The following is a 10,000-nucleotide window of genomic DNA, read 5'->3' as shown; positions in this document are numbered from 1 at the left end:
CCTCCTGCGTCGGACCCGAGTCATGGGAAGTGCCGTGTGGCGGGGCCGGGAGGACCGCTCCTCCTGCGTCGGACCCGAGTCATAGGAAGTGCCGTGTGGCGGGGCCGGGAGGACCGCTCCTCCTGCGTCGGACCCGAGTCATAGGAAGTGCCGTGTGGCGGGGCCGGGAGGACCGCTCCTCCTGCGTCGGACCCGAGTCATAGGAAGTGCCGTGTTGCGCTGGTGGGGCCGTGCCCGCCAACAGCCTTCAGTGGTCGGATACCACGTTTGCAAGCTCCCCGCTGGAATGGGGACTTAGAAGAAATGAGGGGAAAATTCCCCCGGAGCTCCGTGCCTGAGGGCGGGCTGTGAGCCGCGCCGCGTCCGCCAACAGCCTTCCATGGTCGGACACCATTGTTCGCAAGTTGCCCGCTGGAATGGGCACATAGAAGAAATTTCGAGGATAACATCCACCAGAGCGCCAGGGCGGCCGTTATTGCAGTATGCGTCCGCCTGGCAGCTCTCTTCCGCGGGAACCATTGGGCAATTTCTTTCACGGAGGTGGACATAGAAGAATTTTTGTTTCTAAAAACGTGGTTCCTAAAAATGTGCCCCAGGTGTTTTGGAAAACCCGGGTAAACCTGGGAAGTAGGCAAATGACCCTCTGACTAGGGGTAAAAACGTTTGCCTACTGCAGCGCCCCTAATGCAATTCGGCGGAACTGCAACGCCCCTGGTCGCCTAAACGCTACCCCTGGTCGCCTAAACCTCACCCCTGGTCGCCTAAACCTCACCCCTGGTCGCCTAAAAGTCACCCCTGGTCGCCTAAATTGTCAACCCCTGGTCACCTAAATTGTCAACCCCTGGTCGCCTAAAGGGGACTTAGAAGAAATGAGGGGGCAAATTCCCCCGGAGCTCCGTGCCTGAGGGCGGGCTGTGAGCCGCGCCGCGTCCGCCAACAGCCTTCAGTGGTCGGATACAATGTATGAAAGTTCCCCGCTGGAAAGGGGACTTAGAAGAAATGAGGCAAATTTCCCCGGAGCTCCGTGCCTGAGGGCGGGCTGTGAGCCGCGCCGCGCCCGCCAACAGCCTTCAGTGGTCGGATACAATGTTTGAAAGTTCCCCGCTGGAAAGGGGACTTAGAAGAAATGAGGCAAATTTCCCCGGAGCTCCGTGCCTGAGGGCGGGCTGTGAGCCGCGCCGCGCCCGCCAACAGCCTTCAGTGGTCGGATACAATGTTTGAAAGGTCCCCGCTGGAAAGGGGACTTAGAAGAAATGAGGCAAATTTCCCCGGAGCTCCGTGCCTGAGGGCGGGCTGTGAGCCGCGCCGCGTCCGCCAACAGCCTTCAGTGGTCGGATACAATGTTTCAAAGTTCCCCGCTGGAAAGGGGACTTAGAAGAAATTTGTAAAAATTCACCCGGAGCTCCGTGCCTGAGGGCCGGCTATGAGCCGCGCCGTGCCCGCCAACAGCCTTCCACGGTCGGATACAATGTTTCAAAGTTCCCCGCTGGAAAGGGGACTTAGAAGGAATTTGTCAAATTCACCCGGAGCTCCGTGCCTGAGGGCCGGCTATGAGCCGCGCCGTGCCCGCCAACAGCCTTCCACGGTCGGATACAATGTTTGAAAGTTCCCCGCTGGAAAGGGGACTTAGAAGAAATGAGGGGGAAATTCCCCCGGAGCTCCGTGCCTGAGGGCGGGCTGTGAGCCGCGCCGCGTCCGCCAACAGCCTTCAGTGGTCGGATACAATGTTTGAAAGGTCCCCGCTGGAAAGGGGACTTAGAAGAAATGAGGCAAATTTCCCCGGAGCTCCGTGCCTGAGGGCGGGCTGTGAGCCGCGCCGCGCCCGCCAACAGCCTTCAGTGGTCGGATACAATGTTTGAAAGTTCCCCGCTGGAAAGGGGACTTAGAAGAAATGAGGCAAATTTCCCCGGAGCTCCGTGCCTGAGTGCGGGCTGTGAGCCGCGCCGCGTCCGCCAACAGCCTTCCTTTGGTCGGATACAATGTTTGAAAGGTCCCCGCTGGAAAGGGGACTTAGAAGAAATTTGTGAAAATTCACCCGGAGCTCCGTGCCCGAGGGCCGGCTATGAGCCGCGCCGTGCCCGCCAACAGCCTTCCACGGTCGGATACAATGTTTCAAAGTTCCCCGCTGGAAAGGGGACTTAGAAGAAATTTGTAAAATTCACCCGGAGCTCCGTGCCCGAGGGCCGGCTATGAGCCGCGCCGCGCCCGCCAACAGCCTTCCTTTGGTCGGATACAATGTTTCAAAGTTCCCCGCTGGAAAGGGGACTTAGAAGAAATTTGTGAAAATTCACCCGGAGCTCCGTGCCCGAGGGCCGGCTATGAGCCCCGCCGTGCCCGCCAACAGCCTTCCTTTGGTCGGATACAATGTTTCAAAGTTCCCCGCTGGAAAGGGGACTTAGAAGAAATTTGTGAAAATTCACCCGGAGCTCCGTGCCCGAGGGCCGGCTATGAGCCCCGCCGTGCCCGCCAACAGCCTTCCACGGTCGGATACAATGTTTCAAAGTTCCCCGCTGGAAAGGGGACTTAGAAGAAATTTGTAAAAATTCACCCGGAGCTCCGTGCCCGAGGGCCGGCTATGAGCCCCGCCGTGCCCGCCAACAGCCTTCCACGGTCGGATACAATGTTTCAAAGTTCCCCGCTGGAAAGGGGACTTAGAAGAAATTTGTAAAAATTCACCCGGAGCTCCGTGCCCGAGGGCCGGCTATGAGCCCCGCCGTGCCCGCCAACAGCCTTCCACGGTCGGATACAATGTTTCAAAGTTCCCCGCTGGAAAGGGGACTTAGAAGAAATTTGTGAAAATTCACCCGGAGCTCCGTGCCTGAGGGCCGGCTATGAGCCGCGCCGTGCCCGCCAACAGCCTTCCACGGTCGGATACAATGTTTCAAAGTTCCCCGCTGGAAAGGGGACTTAGAGGAAATTTGTGAAAATTCACCCGGAGCTCCGTGCCTGAGGGCCGGCTATGAGCCGCGCCGTGCCCGCCAACAGCCTTCCACGGTCGGATACAATGTTTCAAAGTTCCCCGCTGGAAAGGGGACTTAGAAGAAATTTGTAAAAATTCACCCGGAGCTCCGTGCCCGAGGGCCGGCTATGAGCCGCGCCGTGCCCGCCAACAGCCTTCCACGGTCGGATACAATGTTTCAAAGTTCCCCGCTGGAAAGGGGACTTAGAAGAAATTTGTGAAAATTCACCCGGAGCTCCGTGCCTGAGGGCCGGCTATGAGCCGCGCCGTGCCCGCCAACAGCCTTCCACGGTCGGATACAATGTTTCAAAGTTCCCCGCTGGAAAGGGGACTTAGAAGAAATTTGTGAAAATTCACCCGGAGCTCCGTGCCTGAGGGCCGGCTATGAGCCGCGCCGTGCCCGCCAACAGCCTTCCACGGTCGGATACAATGTTTCAAAGTTCCCCGCTGGAAAGGGGACTTAGAAGAAATTAGGCAACTTTCCCCGGAGCTCCATGCCTGAGTGCGGGCTGTTTGCCGCGCCGTGCCCGCCAACAGCCTTCAGTGGTCGGATACAATGTTTCAAAGTTCCCCGCTGGAAAGGGGACTTAGAAGAAATTTGTGAAAATTCACCCGGAGCTCCGTGCCCGAGGGCCGGCTATGAGCCGCGCCGTGCCCGCCAACAGCCTTCCACGGTCGGATACAATGTTTCAAAGTTCCCCGCTGGAAAGGGGACTTAGAAGAAATTTGTGAAAATTCACCCGGAGCTCCGTGCCTGAGGGCCGGCTATGAGCCGCGCCGTGCCCGCCAACAGCCTTCCACGGTCGGATACAATGTTTCAAAGTTCCCCGCTGGAAAGGGGACTTAGAGGAAATTTGTGAAAATTCACCCGGAGCTCCGTGCCTGAGGGCCGGCTATGAGCCGCGCCGTGCCCGCCAACAGCCTTCCACGGTCGGATACAATGTTTCAAAGTTCCCCGCTGGAAAGGGGACTTAGAAGAAATTTGTAAAAATTCACCCGGAGCTCCGTGCCCGAGGGCCGGCTATGAGCCGCGCCGTGCCCGCCAACAGCCTTCCACGGTCGGATACAATGTTTCAAAGTTCCCCGCTGGAAAGGGGACTTAGAAGAAATTTGTGAAAATTCACCCGGAGCTCCGTGCCCGAGGGCCGGCTATGAGCCGCGCCGTGCCCGCCAACAGCCTTCCACGGTCGGATACAATGTTTCAAAGTTCCCCGCTGGAAAGGGGACTTAGAAGAAATTTGTGAAAATTCACCCGGAGCTCCGTGCCTGAGGGCCGGCTATGAGCCGCGCCGTGCCCGCCAACAGCCTTCCACGGTCGGATACAATGTTTCAAAGTTCCCCGCTGGAAAGGGGACTTAGAAGAAATTAGGCAACTTTCCCCGGAGCTCCATGCCTGAGTGCGGGCTGTTTGCCGCGCCGTGCCCGCCAACAGCCTTCAGTGGTCGGATACAATGTTTCAAAGTTCCCCGCTGGAAAGGGGACTTAGAAGAAATTTGTGAAAATTCACCCGGAGCTCCGTGCCCGAGGGCCGGCTATGAGCCGCGCCGTGCCCGCCAACAGCCTTCCACGGTCGGATACAATGTTTCAAAGTTCCCCGCTGGAAAGGGGACTTAGAAGAAATTTGTGAAAATTCACCCGGAGCTCCGTGCCTGAGGGCCGGCTATGAGCCGCGCCGTGCCCGCCAACAGCCTTCCACGGTCGGATACAATGTTTCAAAGTTCCCCGCTGGAAAGGGGACTTAGAAGAAATTAGGCAACTTTCCCCGGAGCTCCATGCCTGAGTGCGGGCTGTTTGCCGCGCCGTGCCCGCCAACAGCCTTCAGTGGTCGGATACAATGTTTCAAAGTTCCCCGCTGGAAAGGGGACTTAGAAGAAATTATGAATATTTTTGTTTCTAAAAACGTGATCCCTGAAAATGTGCCCCAGGTGTTTTGGAAAACCCGGGTAAACCTGGGAAGTAGGCAAATGACCCTCTGACTAGGGGGGAAGAACGTTTGCCTACTGCAGCGCCCCTAATGCAATTCGGCGGAACTGCAACGCCCCTGGTCGCCTAAACGCTACCCCTGGTCGCCTAAAAGCTACCCCTGGTCGCCTAAAAGCTACCCCTGGTCGCCTAAACGCTACCCCTGGTCGCCTAAACGCTACCCCTGGTCGCCTAAACGCTACCCCTGGTCACCTAAACGCTACCCCTGGTCGCCTAAACGCTTCCCCTGGTCACCTAAACGCTACCCCTGGTCGCCTAAACGCTACCCCTGGTCGCCTAACTGACCCCTCGTGTGTGGGGATCAACGTTTGCCTACTAGGGCGTCCTCCGGCGGCCTCTCGGCAGTACTGCAGGCCCATTTTAGCCGAGCCCATTGAAATGAATGGGGGAATTTTATACGTTTTTGCCTTTTTTTCCCCCCTCGTTCTTTTTGTATTTATTCATTTATTTCAACTTTTACCGACTCAACCGCCCTCCGGCGTGCCCTCGGCGGTCCCGCAAGCCCAATTCGGCCGAGCCCATTGAAATGAATGGGGGGATTTTATACGTTTTTGCCTTTTTTCCCCCCCTCGTTCTTTTTGTATTTATTCATTTATTTCAACTTTTACCGACTCAACCGCCCTCCGGCGTGCCCCCGGCGGTCCCGCAAGCCCAATTCGGCCGAACCCATTGAAATGAATGGGGGAATTTTATACGTTTTTGCCTTTTTTTTTCCCCCCTCGTTCTTTTTGTATTTATTCATTTATTTCAACTTTTACCGACTCAACCGCCCTCCGGCGTGCCCCCGGCGGTCCCGCAAGCCCAATTCGGCCGAACCCATTGAAATGAATGGGGGAATTTTATACGTTTTTGCCTTTTTTTTTCCCCCCTCGTTCTTTTTGTATTTATTCATTTATTTCAACTTTTACCGACTCAACCGCCCTCCGGCGTGCCCTCGGCGGTCCCGCAAGCCCAATTCGGCCGAGCCCATTGAAATGAATGGGGGAATTTTATACGTTTTTGCCTTTTTTTCCCCCCCCCTCGTCCTTTTTGTATTTATTCATTTATTTCAACTTTTACCGACTCAACCGCCCTCCGGCGTGCCCTCGGCGGTCCCGCAAGCCCAATTCGGCCGAGCCCATTGAAATGAATGGGGGAATTTTATACGTTTTTGCCTTTTTTTCCCCCCCCCTCGTCCTTTTTGTATTTATTCATTTATTTCAACTTTTACCGACTCAACCGCCCTCCGGCGTGCCCTCGGCGGTCCCGCAAGCCCAATTCGGCCGAGCCCATTGAAATGAATGGGGGAATTTTATACGTTTTTGCCTTTTTTTCCCCCCCTCGTTCTTTTTGTATTTATTCATTTATTTCAACTTTTACCGACTCAACCGCCCTCCGGCGTGCCCTCGGCGGTCCCGCAAGCCCAATTCGGCCGAGCCCATTGAAATGAATGGGGGAATTTTATACGTTTTTGCCTTTTTTTCCCCCCCCCTCGTCCTTTTTGTATTTATTTACTTATTTCAACCTTTACCGACTTAGGGGCCGCTTTGCACCGCCTGTGCCCGGGGAAGGTGCTCCTATTCGGGCCAAGTGTGACACACGCCCGCCCTCCTCCTCCGGAGCTTCCATTAGGGTAGACTTAGGGGCCGCTTGGCACCGCCTGTGCCCGGGGAAGGTGCTCATATTCGGCTTCACTGTCAGGCAGCATACACTCCTCCTCCGGAGCTTCCATTTGGGCAAACTTAGGGGCCGCTTGGCACCGCCCGTGCCCGGGGAAGGTGCTCCTATTCGGGCCAAGTGTGACACACGCCCGCACTCCTCCTCCGGAGCTTCCATTTGGGCAAACTTAGGGGCCGCTTGGCACCGCCTGTGCCCGGGGAAGGTGCTCATATTCGGCTTCACTGTCACACAGCATGCACTCCTCCTCCGGAGCTTCCATAAGGGCAAACTTAGGGGCCGCTTGGCACCGCCTGTGCCCGGGGAAGGTGCTCATATTCGGCTTCACTGTCACACAGCGTGCACTCCTCCTCCGGAGCTTCCATTTGGGCAAACTTAGGGGCCGCTTGGCACCGTCTGTGCCCGGGGAAGGTGCTCATATTCGGGCCAAGTGTGACACACGCCCGCACTCCTCCTCCGGAGCTTCCATGAGGGTAGACTTAGGGGCCGCTTGGCACCGCCTGTGCCCGGGGAAGGTGCTCATAGTCGGCTTCACTGTCAGGCAGCATGCACTCCTCCTCCGGAGCTTCCATTTGGGCAAACTTAGGGGCCGCTTGGCACCGTCTGTGCCCGGGGAAGGTGCTCATATTCGGGCCAAGTGTGACACACGCCCGCACTCCTCCTCCGGAGCTTCCATTTGGGCAAACTTAGGGGCCGCTTGGCACCGCCTGTGCCCGGGGAAGGTGCTCATATTCGGGCCAAGTGTGACACACGCCCGCACTCCTCCTCCGGAGCTTCCATTTGGGCAAACTTAGGGGCCGCTTGGCACCGCCTGTGCCCGGGGAAGGTGCTCATATTCGGGCCAAGTGTGACACACGCCCGCACTCCTCCTCCGGAGCTTCCATAAGGGCAAACTTAGGGGCCGCTTGGCACCGCCTGTGCCCGGGGAAGGTGCTCATAGTCGGCTTCACTGTCAGGCAGCATGCACTCCTCCTCCGGAGCTTCCATTTGGGCAAACTTAGGGGCCGCTTGGCACCGCCTGTGCCCGGGGAAGGTGCTCCTATTCGGGCCAAGTGTGACACACGCCCGCACTCCTCCTCCGGAGCTTCCATGAGGGTAGACTTAGGGGCCGCTTGGCACCGCCTGTGCCCGGGGAAGGTGCTCATATTCGGCTTCACTGTCAGGCAGCATGCACTCCTCCTCCGGAGCTTCCATAAGGGCAAACTTAGGGGCCGCTTGGCACCGTCTGTGCCCGGGGAAGGTGCTCCTATTCGGCTTCACTGTCATGCAGCATGCACTCCTCCTCCGGAGCTTCCATTTGGGCAAACTTAGGGGCCGCTTGGCACCGTCTGTGCCCGGGGAAGGTGCTCCTATTCGGCTTCACTGTCACACAGCATGCACTCCTCCTCCGGAGCTTCCATAAGGGCAAACTTAGGGGCCGCTTGGCACCGCCTGTGCCCGGGGAAGGTGCTCCTATTCGGCTTCACTGTCATGCAGCATGCACTCCTCCACCGGAGCTTCCATTTGGGCAAACTTAGGGGCCGCTTGGCACCGCCTGTGCCCGGGGAAGGTGCTCCTATTCGGGCCAAGTGTGACACACGCCCGCACTCCTCCTCCGGAGCTTCCATTTGGGCAAACTTAGGGGACGCTTGGCACCGCCCGTGCCCGGGGAAGGTGCTCCTCTCCGGCCTAAGTGTGGCAGACGCCGGCCTATTACCCCCAGAGCGATGGAGCTGGGGGGCGCTCGCTCCCCGCCCGTGCCCGGGGAAGGTGCTCATTTCCGGGCTAAGTGTGGCAGACGCCGGCCTATTACCCCCGGAGCGATGGAGCTGGGGGGCGCTCGCTCCCTGCCTGTGCCCGGGGAAGGTGCTCCTCTCCAGCCCCAGGTCGCCTAACCCCCTTACCCCTGGTCACCTAAACCCCTTACCCCTGGTCGCCTAAACGTCTCACCCCTGGTCGCCTAAACCCCTTACCCCTGGTCACCTAAACCCCTTACCCCTGGTCGCCTAAGTGGCCCACCCCTGGTCACCTAAACGTCCCACCCCTGGTCGCCTAAACCCCTTACCCCTGGTCACCTAAACGTCCCACCCCTGGTCACCTAAACGTCCCACCCCTGGTCGCCTAAACGTCCCACCCCTGGTCGCCTAAACCTGCCACCCCTGGTCGCCTAAGTGGCCCACCCCTGGTCGCCTAAACCTGCCGCCCCTGGTCACCTAAGTGGCCCACCCCTGGTCGCCTAAGTGGCCCACCCCTGGTCGCCTAAGTGGCCCACCCCTGGTCGCCTAAGTGGCCCACCCCTGGTCGCCTAAGTGGCCCACCCCTGGTCGCACTTAGTGCAATTCGGCCCACCTCGCGTCCGGGGGGAGGCCATCCTCTTCGGCCTGACTTTCACGGACGCCGGCCTGTCTCCTCCGGAGCCTCCACGCGGTTGAACTTAGGGGCCACTCGGCCCACCTCGCGTCCGGGGGAAGGCCATCCTCTTCGGCCTGACTTTCACGGACGCCGGCCTGTCTCCTCCGGAGCCTCCACGCGGTTGAACTTAGGGGCCACTCGGCCCACCTCGCGTCCGGGGGAAGGCCGTCCTCTTCGGCCTGACTTTCACGGACGCCGGCCTGTCTCCTCCGGAGCCTCCACGCGGTTGAACTTAGGGGCCACTCGGCCCACCTCGCGTCCGGGGGAAGGCCGTCCTCTTCGGCCTGACTTTCACGGACGCCGGCCTGTCTCCTCCGGAGCCTCCACGCGGTTGAACTTAGGGGCCACTCGGCCCACCTCGCGTCCGGGGGAAGGCCGTCCTCTTCGGCCTGACTTTCACGGACGCCGGCCTGTCTCCTCCGGAGCCTCCACGCGGTTGAACTTAGGGGCCACTCGGCCCACCTCGCGTCCGGGGGAAGGCCGTCCTCTTCGGCCTGACTTTCACGGACGCCGGCCTGTCTCCTCCGGAGCCTCCACGCGGTTGAACTTAGGGGCCACTCGGCCCACCTCGCGTCCGGGGGAAGGCCGTCCTCTTCGGCCTGACTTTCACGGACGCCGGCCTGTCTCCTCCGGAGCCTCCACGCGGTTGAACTTAGGGGCCACTCGGCCCACCTCGCGTCCGGGGGAAGGCCGTCCTCTTCGGCCTGACTTTCACGGACGCCGGCCTGTCTCCTCCGGAGCCTCCACGCGGTTGAACTTAGGGGCCACTCGGCCCACCTCGCGTCCGGGGGAAGGCCGTCCTCTTCGGCCTAACTTTCGCCAACGCCGGCCCCCAGTCTCCTGTTGGACTTAGTGCAAATTCTTACTCACGCCCTTACCCCTGGTCACCTAACCAGGGGCAGGTCCCCCGCACCTCGCGTCCGGGAGAAGGCCGTCCTCTTCGGCCTGACTTTCACGAACGCCGGGCCGTCCCCGACGGAGCATCCACACGGTCGAACTTGAGGGCCACTC

The sequence above is a fragment of the Idiotropiscis lumnitzeri genome, unplaced genomic scaffold (assembly GCF_059441095.1).
Source record: "Idiotropiscis lumnitzeri isolate Australia: NSW breed Sydney's pygmy pipehorse unplaced genomic scaffold, RoL_Ilum_1.0 HiC_scaffold_203, whole genome shotgun sequence".
NCBI classification, from domain to species: domain Eukaryota; kingdom Metazoa; phylum Chordata; class Actinopteri; order Syngnathiformes; family Syngnathidae; genus Idiotropiscis; species Idiotropiscis lumnitzeri.
Note: the sequence above shows the minus strand (reverse complement) of the source record.